Source organism: Halichoerus grypus, chromosome 3, assembly GCF_964656455.1.
Source record: "Halichoerus grypus chromosome 3, mHalGry1.hap1.1, whole genome shotgun sequence".
Classification (NCBI taxonomy): domain Eukaryota; kingdom Metazoa; phylum Chordata; class Mammalia; order Carnivora; family Phocidae; genus Halichoerus; species Halichoerus grypus.
Genome location: NC_135714.1, coordinates 44,115,831 through 44,141,590, shown reverse-complemented (window position 1 = coordinate 44,141,590; position 25,760 = coordinate 44,115,831). Strand labels below are relative to the sequence as shown.

Genomic DNA, 25,760 nt, shown 5'->3' with positions numbered 1-25,760 from the left:
GATATCTCAATCCACAACTGCTCTACTGTCCCTTCCTAGACTTTCGGGAAATGAAAAGCAACTCTTCCTCACCCAAAGGTAGGGTGAGATGATGCAGAATACTCTACAGGACAAATAACCATGTTTCTTCAACAAATGGTAAGAGAAAAGGGGGAAGAGAAGGAATGTTCACAGAGGAAGAGACTTAGGAAACAGATCAACCAAATGCAATGTAAGAACCTTAGCTGGATTCTGATTCAAACAAACCAACCATAAAAATACATTTGTTAAATAGGAAAATTTAAACACTGAATAGATATGTTATTTTTAATTTTTAGGTGTGATGTGATTGAGATTATATTTTTAAAGACTCCTTTTTTGATAAGATACACACTGAAGAATTTATGAATAAAATAGTGTGATGTCTGGAATTTGCTTTCAAATATTACAACTGGGTGGTGGTAAGGGGATACAGAGCAAACAAGATTGGTTATGTGTTGATAAAACTGTCAAATCTGGGTGATGAATTTACAAGGGTTCATTATACTACCCTCTCTACTTCTGTGTATGTTTGGAAATTTCCATCATTAAAGAATTTTTTTTAAGTAAGGAAGCCCCATTAGTAATAGGTATGGAGAAATTGTGATCAGTTAAGATGTATGGTTGCCCAGCTTCTGGATCTATGTATAATTGATTTTATTTCAGCATCCATTTACTGAATACCTGCTAGTTTCTGGTGTCTCTAGAATTCGGTGATACCCAATGGTACTTTTAAGTATCACCAAGAATGTAGTGATTAATAGTGTGGTCTCTGGAATCAGATCACCCACACTGGTGTCCCCAGCTCTGCCACCTATTGGCTGTGTGAGATGGAGAAAATTGCTTGATCTCTCAGTTTCCTCATCTATAAAATGGGAATAGTAAGTGCACTGCCTCAGAGTACCTGTGAAGTCCTCAGAACAGTGCCTCACATACAGTAAACATTCAGCAAATGTCAGCTATTATTATCAGTGTTCATCAGTCAATATCACATTCTGAGATATTCTTCTGTTCTGCGATTAACCCCACTTAGCAGCATTTAAAAACCCAAGATCTTGAGAATAAGTATCAGAACTAGTAGTGTTGACTGGTGCTGGGTTCTAGCCTTCAAATGCAAGAACAAACAAATCCCTGTTATTTTGTGATATTCACACGTTTTAGAAGTCAAACATGTTTTAGAACGGGCAAGACAACCCTAGTCAAACAGATAATGGTCGTTCACAAAAGAAATAGGCAAAAAGACCAAACTGCGAATCGCTGACATTAATGCTACTGAATCATGGCTCATTTATAACCATTCCCCTAGTTATTGTGACATATTATCTTATTTTTACATCAGGTTTTAGAATCCTTCAGGGTGAAATCATAAACAGGAGCTTTCTAATCAGATTTGAAAGGATACTTGATTAGTAGGTAACATAGCACTCAAGATTTTTAAGCAGAGAAACTGTATTCTCAGAATTTAACAACTCATATTGTGTGGATTCATGTGAAAAAGGCTAAGATTTTCTAAAACCATTTGAGCGGCTGCTAGTTACTAATAGAGAACAATTCAATAACTTCTTAGAAAATTAAAATTATGCTTTCCTAGCCTATTTGTGGTTAATTTTCGATTTTAATATTATGTGACTCTTTCCCTGAACTGGCAAACACTGGTAAATGTTTGCTGCATCTAGCAGTGTGCTTGGTGGTGGCTGAGCCTCACAGACCAAACCAAAGGAGCAAAGTCTCTGCTATTCAATGGAATGATAAATATAAACAAATACTTACAAAAATGTGACCAGTGAGATCATAGAAAAACATACAAAGTGCTACAGAAGCAAAAAGGAATAGCTTGAAATAAGCTCCAAACCTCAAATGCTTTGAAATCAAGACAGAATTCTGACATGTTTGTCAGAATTGAATATATAACCAGTCAAAGTTCATTCAGTGTGTACTTTTTCTTCATATCCAAACAGTCCAATCATTTTAAGTAGTTTAATCTCCAAGAGATCTATTAAATTAATTTCACCACAAAATCCTGAAATCAGAATACTTGAGATAAATGACAGGGGGCAGTGAAAATCACAGATTAGAATGGAGATAGCTACAGGATGGTGGAAGAAAGGAGGGCAACATCTGGATGCTTGTGCTTTGGAGAGGGGCATAGATGGTGGGCCATTAATGAATTCTGGAACAGAATGAGCAAACACAGATGAGCAGCTCCTAAGTTTCTCTTTAGACACCCTGTGCATGAAATGTCTACAGGACAACTGTATGCAGACGTCCAGTAGAAGGTGGAAAAGCAGTTTGGAGTCATAGGAAAGGTGGTGCTTGCTGATACAGTTTTAGAAGTCACCATTTGAGAGATGGGGATTAGAATCAGAGGACCGGATGAGATCGGCTTAGGAAGAGGATGTCATATGGAAGAAAAAAGACTGAGAATGGAACTTGATTATATACAGTTTCACATCATTGCTTAAAATTTTACCATGTTATAAAAAAGCATAAACCATCCTAAACTATAGATCCCTATCTTTCACTTCTTTTATCCAGAAAAGTTGTTAAGAACATGGTGTTAGAAGGTAGAGGAGGATCAGTAAAGTATCCTCCAGACTGAGAAAGCACTTTGGGACAGAAAAACGAAGCAAGGCACTCCATACCGTTTACAGTTTCATTCAGGGTCACTATACACTGGGGAATCAAGGGGACGGTCAATCCAGGCAGAATGTATAGTGCCCCATGCCCTGCCCAGTCCGCACCTTACAGCACAGCTTTCATGGAGCAAGGGGCATGGTGGTGAGGTCACAGGGTATTTCTCTAAAGTGGCCCCTTAGGTGTGCCAGCCATCCCTACTAGTTACCTAAAGTGGGGCATTCTGTGCACCGCTGTAGGGACAATCAGAACAAGCCTTTCTGCATTCTGGTCAGGGCATTCGTTACCCTCCACGGGGACTGAAACACGTAGCCCCAAGGGAGCTCACTGTGTAGGCACAAACAAAATGGAGGGCCAGAGAGTCGCTGTTGTCAGCTCTCCTACACATGGGCTCTGAGAGAGAGTCCTAACTCTGCCACTCAGGAGCTGGGTGGTCATGTCATGGGCAAGTTACACATCTGTAGGCCTCGGTTTCCTTATCTGAATAATGAGGATATCATAGCAACCACCATACCATGTATGGTTTTTGTGAGAATTAGATGAGATGAGGCACGTGAAGTGCTTCCTACAGTGAGTGCACAGAGAAAGCACTCAATAAATGTTAGCTACCATAATGGTGACAGTGATGAATCTTACCACAATTCTGGCCATACGGCAGGAACTTAATAAATCCTGGCTATATTGCTCCATGTTTTTAAAATCTACTTTCACCTCTCAATGAATGACCCATCTAGAGAGTATTGTGTTGAGCTGAATAAGAAATAATTCACTGTACAATACAGACTGACCTCATTCTCTGATTACATACATACAATTGTCACTATACAAAAGAACTTGACTGAGAAATGACTGCACTCTTATATTCCTTCCCTGTTGATATTAACCTGCTGCTTCTGATTTTTTTCTACTTTAAACATTCTAAGTATCTATGAATAAAAACAAAACAAACCCCTAAGTTTCCTAATCACCCACTGAAATGGATGAAAATGCTTAGTCAGAATGAACTAATGGGTCCTCAAAGCTCCCATAATTATGGCTCCATTATTCCACTTATTAAATTGTATCATAGTTAGCAACATGTGAGTCTGTTTCTTCCCATAGATTTATAGGCACAGTGAAGTCAAAAAATGTATTCATCACTGTATCCTCAGGATCCAACCTAGTGCATAGCATGTGATAGATACTCAGTAAGTATTCTGGATAAAGGAAGAAAGGAAGGAATGAATGAACAAATGAAGTAATAAATGAGCAAATGAAAGAACTCAGGAGCATACAGGACAGGAAAAGGGATAATCTGGATTGTACAAAATAAAGAGGGTGGGCCAGATCTCTGCAGTTCCTTACGATTCAGCTGAAGATTAGTCTATGGTTGATGTATCTTATCGTAATGGTTGTCATTAATGATGAAAATCTGTCAGCTGGATAGAAATAAATGATACAGTTTCAATATTCATAAAGTATTGCTATTCTTATGGAAAACAACTTTAAAAATTAAAAATCCACTCAGTTGGAAAAAGCCAAAGATGTACTATGGTACTTAAAAAAAAAATTGTTTTTTTACCCTGTACTCACCAGGCAAATAAACCAGTTCCACCTGGTGTAGGGGTGAAGATGACAGACAACCAAAGAGGAAGAAAGAGGCTCAAAGTGCCATTCTGAAATACTGTCTGTGAATGGACATCATGAGCATTAAGTTGGTGTGCAAATGCAGAGATGGTATATGTCACAGATCATATGACTCTGGGTGCAATAAAATATAGTAATATTGTACTCTGTCAACTCTTAGGGTTAAAGACATCATGCCAGATTGAAGAGGTTTCTAAATAACTGATCCCTTTGCCCATTTTTTAAACAAGATTTATTTATTTATTTGAGAGAGAGAGCGCACACACACGTGTGCATGGGCAAGAGCAAGTTGGGGAAGGGGCAGAGGGAGAGAATCTTCAAGCAGACTCCCCACTGAGAGTGAAGCCCACCACAGGGCTTGATCCCACAATCCATGAGATCATGACCTGAGCTGAAACCAAGAGTTGGATGCTTAACTGACTGAGTCACTCAGGCACCCCAGATCCTTTGCCCATATTAAAGATAACATCTTTTTTTTTAATTTTTTTATTGTTATGTTAATCCCCATACATTACATCATTAGTTTTAGATATAGTGTTCCATGATTCATTGTTTGTGCATAACACCCAGTGCTTCATGCAGAACGTGCCCTCCTCAATACCCATCACCAGGCTAACCCATCCTCCCACCCCCCTCCCCTCTAACCCTCAGTTTGTTTTTCAGAGTCCATCGTCTCTCATGTTTCTTCTCCCCCTCCGATTTCCCCCCCTTCATTCTTCCCTTCCTGCTACATTCTTCTTCTTCTTTTTTTCTTTCTTAACATATATTGCATTATTTGTTTCAGAGGTACAGATCTGAGATTCAACAGTCTTGCACAATTCACAGCGCTTACCAGAGCACCTGCCCTCCCCAGTGTCCATCACCCAGTCACCCCATCCCTCCCACCCCACCCCCCACTCCAGCAACCCTCAGTTTGTTTCCTGAGATTAAGAATTCCTCATATCAGTGAGGTCATATGATACATGTTTTTCTCTGTTTGACTTATTTCGCTCAGCATAATACCCTCCAGTTCCATCCACGTCATTGCAAATGGCAAGATCTCATTCCTTTTGATGGCTGCATAATATTCCATTGTATATATATACCACATCTTCTTTATCCATTCATCTGTTGATGGACATCTTGGCTCTTTCCACAGTTTGGCTATTGTGGACATTGCTGCTATAAACATCGGGGTGCACGTACCCTTTCGGGTCCCTACTTTTGTTAAAGATAACATCTTTTAAAATGTTACCCTCTGGGGATGGACATCTCTCTGAGAGGTATCATTACAAAAAGAAACCATATTATTTAAGATGCTTTGGATCTTAGGAAGAGGATGTCATATGGAAGAAAAAAGACTGAGAATGGAACTTGATTATATACAGTTTTACATCATTGCTTAAAATTTTACCACGTGATAAAAATGAGTAAAAGAGTAAAGAGTAAAATCTTTCCCAGAAGCTCCCACGCTGACTTAATCTTACATCTTTTTTTCCCCTAGTGCAGAAATGTTTTTAAATTTTTTATTCAATATATTTAAACAACAAAAACAACAATAAAAAACCCAGTCCAGCAATTTCTCCCACCCCTTGCCTCTGGCAACCACCATTCTGTTCTCTGTATCTATGATCTTGCCTTTTTTTTTTTTTTTAAGATTCCACATATAAGGGAGATCGTATAGTATTACAGTATTTGTCTTTCCCTGTCTAACTTATTGCACTTAGCGTAATGCTCTTGAGGCCCATCTATGTTGTTGCAAATGGCAAGATTTCATTCTCTTTTACAATTAATATTCCATTGTGTATATAAGTCACAACTTCTTTATCTGTTTATCCATCAATGGACATTTATGTTATTTCTCTATGTTGGCTATATAAATGATGCTGCAATGAACATGGGGGTGCATATATCTTTTCACGTTAGTGTTTGTTTGGTACATTTTTTTTTTTTTTTAAGATTTTATTTATTTATTTGAGAGAGGAATGAGATAGAGACAGAGAGAGCATGAGAGGGGGGAGCATCAGAGGGAGAAGCAGACTTCCTACTGAGCAGGGAGCCCGATGTGGGACTCGATCCCGGGACTCCAGGATCATGACCTGAGCTGAAGGCAGTCGCTTAACCAACTGAGCCACCCAGGCGCCCCTGTTTGGTACATTTTTTTTAATTGCATAAATTTACTTACAATAAGGAGGCTAAAAAAAGATAGGGCAGAGGTTTGACAAACTTGATGATGAGAACTGAAATTGCTGCACCAAAGCCTGTGAATATCCAGTCCTTTTAAGAAATCTACTATTAAGCAAAGATCCCTTTCTAATCCTATATGATCACCATGGTGCAGTACAAAGTAGAATTAGAAGGATCTGGGATTGAATTACAGCTCTGTTACTTACTTCTTGTAAAATGAAGACAAGAATGTCTACCCCCATAGAAATGAAGACAATAAAGTATATGTGTATACATATTGATTGTGTAAAGGGTCTATCTTGCCATGTCTAGGCTCTAGATAAAATTTTTAATTTTTTTCTTATACAAGTTCCTTTTCCCCTATGCTATTATGAAACCAGAATATGACTGCTATGTTCCTGAGTCAAAGAACAGGAGTCCTATGACTCAAGGAACTAGGTAAGATCTATATGTGCACATGAGAAAGAAAATTTATTACTATCTCTCACTGGATAGGACTGGTACAACTTTTTTTTTTTTTGTAAAGATTTTATTTATTTATTTGACAGAGAGAGACACAGCGAGAGAAGGAACACAAGCAAGGGGAGTGGGAGAGGGAGAAGCAGGCTTCCCGCGGAGCAGGGAGCCCAATGCGGGGCTCGATCCCGGGACCCTGGGATCATGACCTGAGCCGAAGGCAGATGCTTAATGACTGAGCCACCCAGGCGCCCCAGGACTGGTACAACTTCATCACCTTCTGCACCACACAGAGAAGATGACTAAGCTTGTTGATTGAAGCAATTATTCAAGAGCGGAGGCAGAAGAAAACAAGGAGCAGCAAACACCTAACACTGACTGGCAAGGAGACAGATGAGCTGATCTTTTTGATTCTGAAAATGGGTCACTGTATCCTCAGCAGTAACTCGGAATTCTAATGACTGTGGAACCCAGAGAATGCTGACCAGAGGAACAGAGCAGTGGGATGAAAACAATTAACCTTGGTAGTTCTGACGATATTATTACCAAATCATTTTCAAGGTGTGAAATCATCTTGTATCTAGCAAGAATAGAGAGTCCTGGAATAGCATTCTCCTGGCTTACCTCCTTATCCTTCTTAAAATTACTAACTGGAGGCAGTAAAAACAGCAATGGACTGAGAAGCCAATGACCCAGGCCAGGTTCCTGGGTTAGGCTTCATTCCTTTGTGTTTGAATCTCTATTTCCTCAGTATAAATTAGGTGAGGCTGGGCCACATATCTCTGAAAGCATCTTCCAACACTTAGGACTCTTATGAGTCTAGGAGCACTTTGATTTTTTAAACAAGTTTTGTTTTATTTTATTAGCAACACCAATCTTCTATTTCCACAATAGCAAAGCTATTACTGGAAAAATAAAGGAGCACATGTATGGTCACATTTTTCTTAGAACGGCCAATTATTACCCGAGACCTGGAAATAAAGATGTCTTGTCCAAAAGTCATCTTGACATTCTGGGATTTAGAAAATGCAGTCATTTCTGAAAAAGGCATAATTAATAGGTCCAGAGTGAAATAAAGATACTCTTAAAATTTTCATAACTCTAAAAAATTTGATTGTGTAAAAGTGCAGGGTTCTGAAATGACATGCACAATCAGCTCTAACAAAGGTATGAACAATGCCCAGTGCATTATAGGGGCAGACAAAAAAGACTCAAGTCTCAGTTCAAAGGCCATTCCCTTCATTCAAAGGCCTTTCAGAACCTCTACTCACCACATCCCCTACCCCTGTTAGAATTACTATAAATTGAATTCACTGACCTTCCGCACACTTTATTAGTATCCTTCATAGCTCAGACACCTTTCTTCCTGTCTTAGGAGTATTTGTGCACACGTTTTTCTCTCCTTTATAAGTTCCTCATATACTCCCAAGTTGCTTATAATTATAGTAGGAAATACTTGTAAAATCAACGATTCTCCAGAACAACGGTTTTCTGGTTTTTTGTTTGGAATGCACAGGTAAGAAATAGCATACATTGTGACCCAGTATTTCACAAAATACTTGCCCTAACCAAGTAAGACACATCCTGATATTCTCTATTTCTTATTTTACTCTGTTTCATTCTTTTTGATAAAGGTACCAACTGACCAGACTGATGTTTATGAATCTCTAAAGACTCTCGCCCTACAGTTTAATAGTGCTCCAGAAGAGTTATTTAAAATGAAGCAAACATTTAAGGGAAGATCTAGTTTCTGAAATTCATTTCTGAAAATGATCCACAAACTACTTACTCTTCACCTTCCTACAGCTGCTGAAAAGTTAAATACTTATCTTACCAGGCTCCCTTGCAGCTTTCTCTGGCAAATGAAATGTAAGCAAAAGTCACTGGTATGTCTTCTAGGAAAGGCTTTTAAAGGGGCCAGAGTCTCCTGATACGTCCCATCAGCCCTTTGCCACTCTTCCCTTTCTTCTTGCCTGAAATGTGGGGACAATACCAGGAGCTGCAACAGGCATCTACTGACCAAGCACGAGAACAAGATCTACAAGGACTAATGGAAGAACGGAAGGAGCCGAAGTCTATGGTAACCTCGCTGAGCCAGCAGATCAGCCATGGGCTGCCTACCCCAGACATTCTACTATGTGAGACAAATAAAGTCCTTACTGCTTAAGCCACTGTTAGGTTTCTGGTTATTTATAGTTGAATATATTCCAAATTGATCCTATACTCAATAAACATTTTTGTACTCAATGACCCTCCATGGGAGGTAAATTTTTAAAAAGGGAAGAGTGTCTTTTCTGAAATTTATTATGGAGGGTCTCTAATGCTTTTATTTATACAAGAACAGCTTTGGAGATCTCCAATATGGCAAATGCCTCCAGTGATCAGTTCACAGAAAAAAATGCTTTTTGTAAAAATTTTAATGATGTATTAATTTAATTTCATCCCCAGGCACAACGCTAATCACTGAGGATACCATAAAGAACAGAATCCAACCCCAATCTCCAAGAGCCTTATAGTTTGGTGTGAGAAGCAAACATACCCCTGAGATAAATGCTGTGATAGGATGCTGTCAGGGTACTGGGATGGAACAGAGATGAGGTAGAAAGGATTCACATGCCTTTCAAAGTGTCACAGGCAATGAAATACAGCGAATTTTGTTTAACCATCTTAGCAACTTCATTTCTCCTCTAAAAGGATGCAAAAAAAGGATTACTTTTTAAATGGAATAACATGGAGAAACATGTTCCCATGGCTTCCAATAAAACTCTTCTATGATCACCAGAAATGTCCCATGAAAAAGAACTTCATTTTTTTCAGTTAAACCTCCAAATAGCTTCTTACAAACTATGAAAAAAACCTAATGCCATCTCACATCACATTTATTTTGCATTTGTCAGTTAAATTAGGTGCAATTGTGGGTGTTAACTCACTTAATACTTAGAAAAGATTAGCAACCAAAGATAACTGATATTTTTATTCATCAACACACACTAGAATAGACAGTAGATTAGAACAACAAGACAGTAAATTTTGTCAAATAAAAACATAAAGACCAAAATTTTAAATAACACATAGTAGAAACAAGAATTTCTTTTATTGCTTCCTGGCCTTTTGGCTAAGATCAAGTTTAGAAACAAGAATTTTTATTAATCCAGAGAGACTAAGTGAATCGAATCAAGCTATTAGAACAAAATCCACATTAGGATCCCATTGACCTCAATATGGTGGTTTCACATGACAACTAAACTGAACAGATACACAGACAGGCCTACTATTTGGGTTTTTATTTTTTTATTTTTTTATTTTTTTGGTCTTAGATGCAACACCTTTACTTACAGTGACCATATTTCAAACCAAAAATTAATGGAGCCTAACTGCTGAAATTGAAACTAACCTAAAAAGCCAATAACCCGATATAAATAATCACTATACTTGATCCCCATCAGGCCAGAAGAAATGAGGGTGGGGGAGAGTAAAGGACTGTGTCAAACACAGAATTTAAGCAATATGGTCTAGGTCTGATTTCTATTTTAGCTCATGAGTAACTTTTTTCTCAAAGAAAACAAAAGGTTTTTGAGAAGGTTTAGATAACCAGGACAACTGGCAAACTGTCATGTATACGAAGTCAGTGCTTCCTCTAACAATAACTCCTTTGGTTACTTTTTCTCTCTCATCCTCTCCTCTTAAGATTACCATGCAGGGATCATAAAAACTCCATTTTCTTAGGGTAAATGAAATATCTTAAAATTTTTTAAAAACTTACATTTTGGGAGTTAGTTTTTACTTTTATTTTTACTTACTTTGCTTTTTTATATTTATGTTGCCTTTAGTAGCAAAGTTATATACACAAGTAGTTTTAAAAACTGAATAGTTCTACATGGCTCATTACAACAAAATAGCAGTGCCTTCCCCGTCCCATTGTTTCCCTACTTCCCAGAGACAAACACATTAAAATCTTTTAATTGTTTATTTTGGCACTGACCTCCATATTTCCAAATACAATGTTACATTGCTGCTTTCGATTTTTTAGGTATAAAAGTCTATTATCTTTTAGACTTCCATATGGAACTCACCCACCCTTCCCAATCCATACCTGCAAACCCACCCTTCCCATCCTCCCACTACAATTATCATTTTGTATGGCTCTATATTCAATGTCTACATTATTACTACATAAATATTTCCAGCTGACCACATGCTGCACTAATGATTATATTTTCCTAAACAGCTACTGTTCCTACCCTAACCCTAAACTCAGTGACTGTCTTGTTTTTAATTTTTTAAATGTACTTACTGCAATTATTTTGAAAATTCTCCACAAACTGTTTACATCTTCTCTTAATGAGTTAAACAAAAAATTCTGTCAATTTCATCTTCTTGACAACATGGCCCCTGAAGACTTTGGACCTGTTCAAATTGGACTGTTTTGTTCTCTAGGCTAACCACAAAGTTGTCATCTTTGAGATTTTCCTTCACCAATACTCTGTGTATTCCCTTTATCTCACTTTTGTGTTAAAGCCACTATTTCCTGCTTTTCAGGTTTCTCTCTCTCCCCCATCCCTTTAACATCTTTACTTTGATGAAAATACTCTTCTAGTAATTTGCTAGAAAGTAAAAATTTCGAGACCTTGAATGTATGAAAATGTACTTATTTCACCCTCATACACTGAAGGTGGTTTCTTTGTTTTTGGTACTGGACTTCACTTTATTTTATTCCCTTTCCTGTTCTGACATAGAAAGTATCACCGAAAGGAAGCAGCCAGAAAGGAGCAGGTAATAAGCAGGACTGCAGGGATGGGAGGGGGACAGGAGGGGGCAGGGGCAGAGTTGATGGAGCGGCTATTCGGGAGTTCTGCTTCTGCTACCCTGACTGAGGGTTTCAGGGAGGGGGCAGGCACACTGCAGGCAAAAGGGGATGGCTAGAAATACTTCCCTCAGAATTTTGAAGGCATTGCTTCATTTTCTTACTGTATTCTTTCTACTGCTTTACTGTGCCCATGTGTTTCAACAGTGCTGCTGAGAAGTCTGATGCCAGTTTGATTCTTAACATTGGGTATGTAACCTGTTCTCTCCATTTTTCTGAAAGCTTTTAAGATCCTCTCTTTATTCCAAATATTTTGCAATGTCACACCTAAGCTTCAGTGTAGGTTCACTTGCATCTGTTGTGCTGAGTTCTCAATGGGCCTTTTCAATATGGAAACTGACATTCTCCAATTCTGTGAAATTTTCTTGAATTGTATCTTTGATGACTTTCTCCCTTCCATTTCTCCTTCTCTGTGGATTTCCTGTTATTGGGATGTTGCATCTGTAGTACTGACACTCTAATTTTCTTATATTTTCTCTCTTTTTTCTCTACTTTCTGGGAGTTTTCCTCACCTTTATCTTCTAAATCTAATTACATTTAAAAATTTACCTATGTTATTTAAATTTCTTTTCTTATATTTAATGTTGAAATAACTTTGAATTTACATAAAAGTTGCAAACATTTTTTTAAAGATTTTATTTATTTATTTGAGAGAGAGAGAGCATGAACGGTGGGGAAGGGCAGAGGGAGAGGGAGAAACAGACTCCCTGCTGAGCAGGGAGCCTGATACAGGGCTCGATCCCAGAACCCTGGGATCATGACCTGAGAGGTGAAGGGAGATGCTTAACCAACTGAGCCACCCAGGTGCCCCTGAAGTTGCAAACTTTTTAGAGTTCATATATACCTTTCACTCACTATTTCCTAATGTTAACAACCTATATAATCACAGTACAATTATTAAATTAGCATTGGTATAACAATATTAACCAAATTTACATACTTTATTCAAATTCCACCAGCTGTTCCCCTAATGACCCTGCTTCTCTTTCAGGATCCAATCCAGAATCCCACACTGCATTTAGTTGTTACGGCTACTTGATATCCTCTAATCTATGACAGGTCCTCCTCAGTCTTTCCTTATCCTTCATGACCTTGACACTTCGGATGAGTACTGGTGAGTTATTTGTATTTGTATATTCTCTCAATTTTAATCTGTCTAGTGTTTTTTTTTTTTTTTAAGATTTTAATTATTTGTCAGAGAGAGCGAGCGAGCAAGAGAGAGAGGGAGAGCACAAGCAAGGGGAGCAGCAGGCAGAGGGAGAGTGAGAAGCAGGCTCCCTTCTGAGCAGGGAGCCTGATGTGGGGCTCGATCCCAGGACCCTGGGATCATGACCTGAGCTGAACACAGACGCTTAACCGACTGAGCCACCCAGGTACCCCTGTCTGGTGTTTTCTCAAGATTGGACTGAGGCTATGCATTTTAGGCAAAAATACCAGAGAAGTGCTGTTGTGCCCTTCACATGCATCGTATCAGGGGTACTGATATATTGTATTATTGGCAGTGTTAATCTTGATCACTCGGTTACAGTGGTGTCTGCCATATTTCTCAACTATAAATATATTTTTCCCTTTGTAACTGAAAAACAGAAGCAGGAAGCCAACTAAGCTAAGTAGCCCATTTTGGCCAAAAGTAACTGATCTGGATTATAGTTACCTATTTCTTATGTACTCTATCTAAAACGAACAGAAAAGAGCTCTTTTCCCTCTGAAAACTTCAAAAATTAGTACCTTTCCAGAGCAAAAGGACCCTCAGCATCTTTAGATCTAACATAGTCTGGAGATCTATATACACAGTGTTTATGGTCCCTTTTATTAAGTAAGACTGAAAATTTGGCAAGCAACTAGCAACTGCCTAATGTTTGAATCCTAACTTAGACTAAAATGTAGGTACCTTCCTAAAGAGGAAAGTATTCATTTGCACATGTGTGAGACCCATGGCCTAAAATAACTTCTTTGTCAGAATCAACACACTCTTCTTCTTGCCTCCCGGCAATAAACACCTATCTCAGCTAGCACAACCAATTGTGTTCACCTTCCCTAAGGCAGAATGAACATCTCCATTCAATGTTCTAAAGAGGAAATTCTAACTTAGAAACTTACTAAACAGAAAGAAAGACACCTCATTTCTACAAGAGGTAGTAGCCCTGAACAGACCAACGGGACTGACAGGGCTGGTGGGCCCTGCCAGGTACAAAAGCTAAGGAAACGACAAGATGGAAAACTAAAAGAAGGAAAGAAAGGATGAAAAGAGTGTCAGGTAGAAACAAGAAAAGAGAAGAAAAGGAATGACAGTAGCTAAAATTTACTGAGTACATATGTGCTGGACATTGTTCTAAATGTATTATAAATACAACAGCCCTTTAAGGTAAGTATTATCACTGCCCCCATTATACACAGGGGGAAAACAGAGGTACTAAGAGGGTAAATAACCTGTTCAAGGTCATTCAGTAAGTGGTCAGTCCAGGATATGATCCCAGGCAGCTTGTCTTAGGTACTAATGCTCATTAAACATTATGTACACTGCTTCCATTAGAAGTTCATGTGCAAGGCTGGCAAGTGTCACCAATTATCTCTGGTGCCACCTAAGGCACTATTCTAGGTTGCATAGCCTTAGGATAAATACAGAGAGCTTGGCCTTGAATATGCCTTGTGCTTTGCTAGTAAATATATATTAGTGCTTTTCCACCAGGACAACCATCACAGCTCAATAGTGCTCATTAAATATTCTCATGTTCTTGTACAACCCAAATGAGATCCAATTATTAAAGACCAAGCTATTACAGAGGAACCAAGAAAAAAGAGGAAAAAAGAATAATGAGTTCCTCATCATGTTCAGATAAGCCAGCCTGCTATTTGCTTTAGGGAGCTATATGACCTGCTCTGACTATAAAACAGCTTTCTTATGGCTGATGAGAAAATTTCCACACAGCTAATACTGAAAAGGTGTGCAGATTGGAATAAATCAATCTTGCCAGCCTTGGAACTTTCCAAATATACTATTCAGACTGACAGTGTCAGAAGGTCAAGAAACGTACAAATCTCCTTCAATAAGGATGAGTGCTTTTTAAACACTAGCAGTCTCCAGAGTTTAGTCTTATAATTCTTTATAGAGTAGGATCCATTCGGGGGACATGAGCTTCATATCACCTCTATCATATCTCCTGTGCTCTGTCAGCTATTTATGGGTTTATAATTCTAAGAACCCCTAGGGCCTTTCCCAACTCCAGCAGAAGTCTAAAGGACGGGGAGGATTTGGCTTGAGGAAGTGTGGCCTGGGAACAAATGGGTTTTTATGAAGAGCTTTAAAAAGACAAGAAGCCCCAACTTGAAGGGACAGTTCTGTCTCTGCATCAAGGTATATCAGAAAGGACACTGCCCCAGAAAACCGCTCTACACACCATTCCACGTAGGCCTGAAAGTCCTTCAATAGGAGAACAAGCTCTAACATAGTACCTTCAATACCTACCCAGCAACTTTTCAGAAAATAGGTTTTAATAAGGACAAGAGCTTGGGGTTGGAAGAATCCTGAAGGTAGAGGTCACAAAAAGGATTACTTAGGGTACTAGCCCAAAGCTCTGGAAGAAGCAATTAGATTTTCCAGGGTTGGAATTGCAGAGTATCAAGAATGAAAAGATGGGAGTAAGATTAGCTATAATAAATACCCAACAAACATCATAGATATTCCACATTTAGAATCATATTCTAGCTAATCTCTAGGCTCAATAAATTTGGACAGAAAACAAAGGTATTACAGGTTGGAAAGGATGATGTCTCTTCACTGAAAAAGACAACCTAAGTTTGCAATATTGAAAGGCATCAGATAATACTAATAACAATAAATAATTAATAGCCAACACCTAACATAGAACTTACTATGTAGGAAGCAATCTCTAAACCTATAAACTCACATTTATTTCATCTTACTCTCATACAACCATATGAAATAGGTCCTTTTAATTGCAGCTAAGTCCTATTATTTTATTAAAAATGGGAAAAAAAATAAAAAATAAAAATAAATAAAAATGGGAATTGATTTGTTTGCACTTGCTCCTACCATATCAAACAACCCAAGCTCAGAGTTTCAGTTATCTTTACTTTGTCAAAAATAAAAATAAGTGGATGCTCGTAACTACCTTAAAGAGTCATTTGAAAGATCAGTAACATACTACAGGCAAATATCTTCTGTTTTATAGCAAAAGACATTATACTTTTTTGGGCATAGGTAGTTTTGTTTATTAGCTTCAATGTTCCTACTTGGCATTCTTGCAACATCATAGTTGTTCTTTGCTTTAGTGAAAACATAGAGGTCATGGAGCATGTTCCACTGAGAACCCTGAGTTCCCATGTGCTTTGCTAGTAAATATATATTAGTGCTTTTCCACCAGGACAACCATCACAGCTCAGTAGTGCTCATTAAATATTCTCATGTTCTTGTACAACCCAAATGAGATCCAATTATTAAAGACCAAGCTGGGAGTAAGATTAGCTATAATAAATACCCAACAAACATCATAGATATTCCACATTTAGAATCATATTCTAGCTAATCTCTAGGCTCAATAAATTTGGACAGAAAACAAAGGTATTACAGGTTGGAAAGGAAGTGAAGACTTACAAAGGAAGTGAAGGAAGTGAAGTGAAGACTTACAAAGGAAGTTCTTAACTCCCTGGCTAAGAAAGAGATACCAAAACTAAACAGAAAATGTGACAGTCTGTTATCATCCATCCTGAAAACATATGCTTGCTACCTACTGCTAAGTGAACAATCCAGAAATAACTTATTTCTTTTGACAGTGAATTAAGAACAACATTGAAGTGAGGCGCCTGGGTGGCTCAGTCAGTTAAGCATCCAACTCTTGATTTTAGCTCAGGTCATGATCTTGGAGTCGTGAGATGGAGCCCCATGTTGGGCTCCATGCTCAGCGGGGCGTCTGCTTAGGATTCTCTCTCTCCCTCTGCCCCTCCCTCCCCACTGCTTGTGCTCTCTCTCTAAAATAAATAAATCTTTAAAAAAAAAGAAGAACTTTGAGTAATTATGGCAACGTAATGTTTTAAGAATTATGGACATACTCATGAAAAGGTAAAGATGTCTCCTCTTTTCTTCTACTGAGGCAATGCCGAGATGTACAAAAGACATAAGAAAAATCTAATAATAAAAGCAAAATTTCTACTTGGACACAGACTCTCACCGGACTATGCTAGGAGTTCTATTATCCTTTAAGGATTAAGGTAACAAAATGATTAGTCATATACAGACCCATATTTGTCTTGTACAAATAAAAGTAATAATTTGAAGGAGGGAGCAAAACTGCTTTTTATTCTTATAGTGTACCCTCATTTTGAGTTCTTCAAACCAGAATCTTAGAAGGAAAGGTCTAGCTAAGATCTATTCAGAAGTTTTCCCCTCTAAGTTAATAAGTGGTCCATCACTGTCCAGATTCTCTTAGACTTGGAGTTCACTCAGCCAGCTAGCTGTATTGGGAATGCCCAGAAAGTTCAAATGGCCCATTCTGCAGGCTCCCTGATCAGGCAGTTACTGATCTAGCATTCCTCCTTCCAATGTCTAATTCTCCTTTTTCCTTTTTCTCTCCTTCTACCTCTCCCTTGCCATATACTTTGAGTCATGAATATAAATCTTCAATACCAGGACGCCTGGGTAGCTCAGTCGATTAAGCGTCTGCCTTCAGCTCAGGTCATGATCCCAGGGGTCCTGGGATCGAGTCCCACATCAGGCTCCCTGCTCAGTAGGGATGCTGCTTCTCCCTCTGCCCCCACCCCTACTCGTGTGCGTGCATGCACGCGCTCTCTCAAAAATAAATAAATAAAAATCTTAAAATAAATAAATAACTGTACACTTAAATGTAAACCTGCAACTGTGATGAGTGCTATGAAAGGTATGAGGCCTCGTGAGGAGAGAGTAGGGATGAGGGCTAGGAGGAGTGCTCAGGAAGGCTGCCCCGAGAAAGGCACAAGAATGAGCCAGAGGGAGGGAGGGAGAGAGAGTTGCAGACAGAGAGAGGAAGGGAGCATGGCAAGTGTGAAGCCAAAAGAAAGCCAGTGTGGCTGGAAGGCAGACAAGGAGGGATCGAGAAGAGCCTAAAGAGGCAGGAGGGGCCCAATGCAGTAGAGAGAGCTAAGCAGTTTTGACTTTCCAAGGAGCAATGAGAAACCCAGAAGGGTTTTAAACAAGGAGATAATGGTGTGGGTTTTCAGAAAGTTCAGATAAAACAATGTCACATATGTCATCCACACACTCACTAATTAAACTCTTCTGATCAATCAGTTTAGCCCTAGACCCTGTTCTTAACAATACCAAAAAGGGAATTCACCCAAACGCATGAATTGACTATTCGGTAAAACAGAACAGATGACTGGGAGGCATGGCCCCTGAGTTTTTGTCTGTTTGGGCACCTTAAATTAGTCACTACATTTCTCTAGCCCGTTTCCTCATTTGTAAAACGAGGAGATGGACACTAGGACCACTCAGTCCATTCTGTCTCTAGGACTCTGATTAGAAAAAGGAAAAAAAAATACACTTTAAAAAACCCAAGTGGCCAATAAACATGAAAGAGATGCTGATATTCATTCATAATGACAGAAATTAAAATGCATTAGACTGGCACAAAATCATGGCTGGCAAGGCTGTGGGGCAACAGGAACCCATACTATTAACTAGGAATGGAAACTGGTGCAACCACTTTGCAGAACGATTTGGCAGCATCTGGAAAGACTGAAAATGTACACAACCTATGACTTCGCAAATCCACCCACAGAGGCATACCCTAAATAAACTTTCACACATACGCACAGGAAATATATTTAAGAATATTCATAGCAGCATCATTCCTGAACAAACTATAAAAACAGCCTAAATATCAGCAAAAGAATACAGAAATATAGTATGTTTATAAAATGGAAAACTACATAGCAGTGGAAATGAGTGAAATGGAGCGATATATACAGCAACAAGGCTGACTCTCATAAACAAGACTGAGTAGAATAAAAACAAATTGAGAAGGATATATTTCATATACCTTGTATATGATGTTTAATTTTTGCACAATGATACTATATACTGTTTAGTAATACCCTCATTTTTTTTTTTATTATTTATTTATTCATTAGAGAGAAAGAGGCAGAGGGAGAAGCAGGCTCCCCGCTGATCAGGGAGCCCGATGCAGGACTCGATTCCAGGACTCCGGGATCATGATCTGAGCTGAAGGCAGACACTTAACCATCTGAGCCCCCCAGGCGCCCAATACCCTCATTTTTAATAAGAGTACAGAGATATACACAGAAAAACTAAATGACAAATTCAAGACAGTAGTCACCTCTAGAGGATAGGGAGGGAAATATGACCAGGGAAGGGGCTTTGAATCAATGTGTAATGTTTTAATAACTTAAAGTGAGTGCTGGATGCACAGGTAATTATTTAATTAAATAATTAATGCTATTCTTTATACCTTTTTGACGTGGAAAATATTCTTAACAACAACAAAAAAAAGGACAGAAGGAATAGAAGAAAAACAGATTGCTTCTCAAATCAAGTTGCCAAAACAGCAGAACTTCATGACATACAGGTACAGCCTTGAGGAGAAAGGGGGAACCAGAAAGTAAGAGAGCCGCGTTCCCGCCATGGATGTGTCAATAAGTAACCATGTGCTCCTGCATGAACCTGCTAGTGTTCCAGGTGTTAGTTTCCTCCTTTGTAACTAGGGAGGTTGCAAGAAATGATGTCTAAGGTCCTTCCTCACCAGATCTGAAACCTCAGGGTTTTCTACTGTGCTCCCACTTGCCACCTCAGCAGGGGCTCTGGCACTGGGCAACAGAGGGCCCATGCGATGGGTTTTCCCCACTCGGATCATTTGTAATCCAAATTAAGTTTGAAAATTTGCATTTATTTATTTACCTATAAAATCTTATGTTTTTGTTCTCTGGCTCACATGTGACACACGTTATTAGTTTGCAAGTGCTGCTATGACAGAGTACTGCCAGACTGGGTGGCTTAAACAACAGAACTTGATATTTTCTCACAGGTGTGGAGGCTAGAAGTCCAAGATCAAGGTGTCAGGGCCGGTTTCTTCTGAAAGCCCCTCTCCGTGGCTTATCTTTTCCCTGTGTCCTCACATTGTCTTTCACCTGTGTATGTGTCCAGCTTTCCTCTTCTTACAAGGATACCAGTCACGTTGGATTAGGGCCCACCAAAAAATCCTCATTTTAACTTAATTATCTCTGTAAAGATCTTATCTCCAAATAGTCACATTCTGAGATACCAGGATAGGATTTCAACATATGAACTTTGCTGGGGAACAACTGAACCCATAATAATAGGAAAGCCTTAAATCTTCATACTGACAGGTTTGTGGGAAGAGATAACAAAATTACTAACTTAAACTAATTTAAATTTGTTAACCACTCTAATTCTATAACTGTTTGCTTCAAAATGTCACACTTTTTCATAATTAACCTATGGACAATTTGTATCTAGGGCTGCTTAAAATTGGGTAAATCAATTATTACATTTATCGAGGTATGCTATTCAAGCAAGGTTAATTCTTTCTGACATTAAAAATAAATAATTATGTCTTCTAACAAAAAATCATTGTTTAGAAATAATCTGATTGGAAAAACACCACACAACTGGTTTCCATGGACTAACATCTGGTGCCAAAAATGGTATACATATGATTTCCCCAGCATTTACTTCAATAGGCTCCGCTAATCAACAGACATCACCATTCCATAGTCTATAGCAGCACATATGGCACTGATGATGCACAGTTGGCCAGTCTGTCCCGCTTCCAACATGCTGCTCACTTAATTTAGCCCAGTGAGTGACAAATTGAACTCTGTTGGCTTGGCCTGCAAAAGTCTCAATGTTTGCTAACCCACACAGAGCCTCCTTTCTTGAGCCTGTAAGTCACAGGAAAGAGAGCCAGGTCTCATTAGGGCAAAACCATCAAAGGACACTGAGGATCATGGAAATTGGCCATTTGGGAACAGTTAATATGCCAAAACCTAAAATGCCCAATGTGGGCAGCTGAAGGACACTGTTCTTAAGCCACAGACACGTCTTATTTTTAACTTGGGTAAAATGTGGTTTTGACCAAAGTCATACCAAAGCTTTGCAGGTGGATACAGCATTAAAGCATGTTTCAAAGAACAGGTATTTATAGGTCCAAATTCATTCAAGAAAATAAAGGAGAAAGAGGAAACACAGAATATCAAATACTAATGTCAGACCCTGGCCCTAAAAAATGTGGTACTTGAATAAGGCAGTCACTAGCCGATGGAAACAAGCCCAGCCTACCCCAAGTCTTCTGGGTGACTCTAAAGGTACCTTCAATACTCTTGAAAGATGAAGATCCAAGTTCTCAAAACAGACTGGTAATTCAGACAGAGGTCCACAATTACATATACCATCAAGTGGAAGTAAACAGCCACCTGCTCCTCAATCAATGCTCACCAAATCAACACAAATGCTCTTTTCAGGGGCGCCTGGGTGGCTCAGTCAGTTAAGCAACTGACTCTTGGTTTTGGCTCAGGTCGTGATCTCAGGGTCCTGGGATGGAGCCGCACATCAGGCTCCCTGCTCAGCATGGAGTCAACTGCTTGTCTCTCTCCCTCTGCTCCTCCTCTCATGCTCTCTCTCTCACATAAGTAAAAAAAATCTTTAAAAAGAAAATGCTGCTTTTAATGTAATTAACAGAGCAGAAATTCAGCAGAGAGTTCATGTTGTTTACCTCAGTAAAGAATAGGTATTGGTGATGGCATCAAGTGTCAATATGAAGGTCTCCTGGGAAGCTAGCTCTTGACTTCTGGGAATTATCCTGCTGACACCTTCAGTTCTTGTTATTATTAAGTAGAAGAAGTGTTAATTGTATCAGTTATTAAAAATGAAGCAACAGTGCTCTAAAGCTGTGATAATTAAAATTATTCTTAAAGAGTAGGTCAGAATAAGCCTCAGTAATTAATATTCTTTTTTGAAGTTGATCACACTTCATAGAATTTCCCAAGACCATAATAATAGTTACTTCCATTTTTATCAAAATAATATAAGTATACGCATATGTAAAGAGTTAACATTACACTTATGTCATCATATATAAAAATTAAAAACTTCAAAAATTTTTCAAAATTTCATCTATGAAAATATGAAAAATCAAGGCAGATTTTACAACCTGTCCATAGCAGAATCTATCATGCTGCTCCACCAGAAAACCTTATGTCCTTCATGGTTCTCACATTTTTTTCACATAGGTACCAGCTAATTATACTTCAATTTCAAAGTAACTTTACTAAGGGACTCTATGTGTGCTGCAATAAAACATTCATCAAGTCAATGTGCAAAGACAGCTTAAAGTACCAGAACTTTAAACTGGAAGTTCACTAGACTTGCTAAAGACCATTTAAAAAAATATTTTGGGGCACCTGGGTGGCTCAGTCATTAAGAATCCAACTCTTGGTTTCGGCCCAGGTCATGATCTCAGGGTCATGAGATCAAGCCCTGCATCAGGCTCCATGCTCAGCACACAATCTGCCTGAGATTCTCTGCCTTTGCCCTTCCCCCAACTCAACGTGTGCACATGTGTGTGTGCGCACGCGCACATGCACTCTCTCTCAAATAAATAAATAAATAAAACCTAAAGAAAAAAAATATTTTAAAGGACCAGCAAAGCCCAGCAAAACGTTCATGGTTTGAAAACTAAACAAACATACAATTTTCTTTTAGGTTCCTTTAGAGAAATTTAAGTGTTGATGTATAGAATATTAACAACTGAGGGAAGAATAGGTCAAAGATCATTCCTTAAAATAATTGCCAACTAAAAATCAGATGAGAAATGAAAATGCCACTTCCCTAAAATTATCAACAACAGCAACCCTTCAATCCAATTCTCTATCACTTCCTTTTCTCCCTTCAAATATCTCTAACAATTCCTTGACCCCCACACCACCCCGTTCCTGCAAGCCATTGATCCCATACCTTTTTTACCATCATTCACTACTTTCTTGTCTTCTAATTTCTTCTTAGCCAGCTTAGATCCATGACCCATTGTAATCATCACTTCCTTGTATATACTTTCACCTCCCTAACCCCACTTCTCATTTCATCCTATTCACCTGTCAAAGTACTAAACTAGCTAAACCCAATCCTTACCTCTCCCACAACTGTACCAGTGTTTCTGAATATGGCCAGAAAAACACACTCAACTAGATGGGTTACCTTTTCAATTCATGACCACAGAACTCAAGCAACAGAGTCCCTGGCGGAGTCAGACAATCCTAATATACTACCATACTACCCATTCTTCCACTCTCCTAGACCTCTATTCCCTACCTTACTCTCTTTCCTCAAACCTCCAACAGGGCCTCCCCTGAACCCCACCCCCCGACCTTGACCGATGGAATAGACAATCAGACGAGAACTTCCACAAGCTCTCACCACTGCATCCACTTACCTCTCTGTAGCTGGGCCCATGTATGGTATTCTTTCTTCCCTCCTACTACTGTGAATGATGTTTCCATTTTCCGTGGGCCAACCACTCCACTTTGTACATGAGACTTCATCCACTCTTGGCCACTCAAGAGGAAAGCTCCAGCAATTCTTCCCGCTTTTCCTACATCATTAATTTTCTCACTCAAGCCTCCATTGGCATATGTTGGAACATATGAGCATGTTATATTTCCCATCTTAAAAAAAACTCTCTTGTTTCCATTTATAGCTTCTGTCCCATTTCTCTGCTCTACATTACAGCAAAACTCAAAAAGCTATCTCTATTTGCTGTCTCCAATTCAACTCCTTCTACTATCCCTTAAACCCATTCCAATAAGTCTGTCTCCACCACCATTCCACTGAACTGCTCTTATCTGTGTCACCAATGACATTCATATGGCTAAATCCAATGGTCAACTCTCAGTCCTCATCATCCTTTTCCTGTCAGCAGCATCACATGCAGTGGATTGCTCCTTCCTTTCTTGAAACACTATCTTCTCTTGGCTCCAGAACTGCATCATCACTACCTCACTGGAGACTTTCTCAGTCTCTGCTGAGTCCTCATATCCCAAGCCTCTAAACATTGGAGTAGTCCAGGGTTCAGTCCTTGAGTCTCTTCCTCTCATAATTTATACTCATTCCCTGGGTAACTTCATCCAGTCTCATAGCTTTAAATACCAACTATATGCTGATACTTCCTGAATGTATATTTCCAACTTGGCTCTCTCCCCTGAACCCCAGCCTCACATATTTCTCTACATCTTCTACCAACTCTACTTGAATATCTAATAGACATTTCAAACGTAATATGTCCAAAGATGAACCTTTGACCTTCCTGTCCAAACTTGGCTCCTTCCACAATCTTCCCCATCTCAATAAATAGCAACTCCAACTTTCCAATAGCTCAGACAGAAAACTGGAGCATCATCCTTGACTCTTCTCTTTCTCTCACCTTCCACATCCAATCCATCACCAAATTTTGTTGGTTCTACCTTTGAAATATATGAAATATATAAAAACATATCTAAAATCTGGCTACTTCTCACTACTCCATAACACCATTATATTTCAACTGTATAAGCAAGAGCCTCCTACCTGGTCTCTGCCCCCTCACTATTATTCTCCATGCAGACATCAAAGTATCCCTTATAAGTTAGATTATTTTTATTTTATACATTTTAACATCTTGTTTAAAATATCATTCTCAATGCACATATAGCTTTATGCCATTTTTTAAAAAAGAAACAGAAAGTACCAATCACAAAGGATGAAACTGTTAAGTTTCCTTACTTCTTCCTGGCTGAAGACAGTATGAACAAAGCTAAAAGACAAAGAACTAATAGAGAGAAGATCCACAATATATAAAGACTTCCTTGAAATTGAAAAGAAAAAAACAAAACCCAAACACAATAATTGGAAAATGAACAGCACTGATGATGGGGCAATTCACAAAGGGGGAGATTCAACAGGTCAATAATCCTAAGAAATATAATTTTATACTCATGAAATGGGCAACAATCAAGCTGTCAATAATGAGTGGTGGTAATGATGTAGATAAATTGTACCTCTTCCTTTACTGGTGGATATATAAATTGGTACACAAAATAAATTACATTTCTTTGCTTTTATTACAAGAAATGTAATTTTTAAGATTTCAGATAATTCTGTTAAATGTATATGGACTTCTGGAAGACATATAAGTGAATATACATACATAGATCATTATATAAATTTCTTCTATATTTTCCTATGCCTACATTTCCAACCAAAAGACTGCAGTAGCCAATGGAGTGGAGTTGCAAACATTATTATGACCCGTTGGGGAAGATGGTGTAAGCAACTTGAGACACAAGGATTCAAAAGAAGCAAGTAATCATTGGAAGAAAACATATATCTCTAAACCAGCACAGTTTTCACTGCATTTAAAATAGTTGTCTTCCAAATACAATTTTCAAATCCCTTACATATTTAATAAGATAGCAAACCACTGGGGCGCCTGGGTGGCTCAGTCAGTTAAGCAACCAACTCTTGATTTCGGCTCAGGTCATGATCTCAGCGTTGTGAAATGAAGCCCCATGCGGGTCTCCATGCTCAGCAGGGAGTCTGCTTGAGATTTTCTCTCTCTCTCTCCCTCTGCTCCTTCCCTACCCGGTGCTTGCGTGCGCGCGCTCTCTCTCTCAAATAAATAAATAAATCTTAAAAAAAAAAAAAAAGATAGCTAACCATTTTTCTAATATTGGGCTCAATAAATAATACTTGAACTAAAATTTAAGCAAACCTTTCCATGCTATGCAACTGACTTCTGATCTTACCAAGGAGCCAAATTCAGTCTTCCAAATGATACAATTTTAAAGTTTCTTTATTGGAACCAAATCATCTTAATTGCCAGTGTCCCAAACCTGAAGCCCAGGGCCTGCCAGCCAAAGTGCATACATTATTGAGAGACAGAGACCACCTGGGAAGGAAAAGCCTTTGTGTTTCTGCCACAAAAAAAGGCATCAG

General features: G+C 38.7%; 1 protein-coding gene across 6 annotated transcripts in view; it reads right to left on the bottom strand.

Annotated features, from left to right (window-relative positions):
* Nucleotides 1-25,760, bottom strand: part of CRACD (capping protein inhibiting regulator of actin dynamics) — a 255,057-nt gene that overhangs the window by 181,913 nt on the left and 47,384 nt on the right. The window contains exon 1 of one of the 6 annotated variants that reach the window (XM_078068683.1): nucleotides 23,224-23,363. The exons of the other annotated variants lie outside the window; for them this stretch is intronic. The gene's annotated coding sequence lies outside the window, so the exon portion shown is untranslated. Of the gene's footprint in view, nucleotides 1-23,223; nucleotides 23,364-25,760 lie in introns of those variants that run through there. 6 annotated transcript variants of the gene reach the window in all.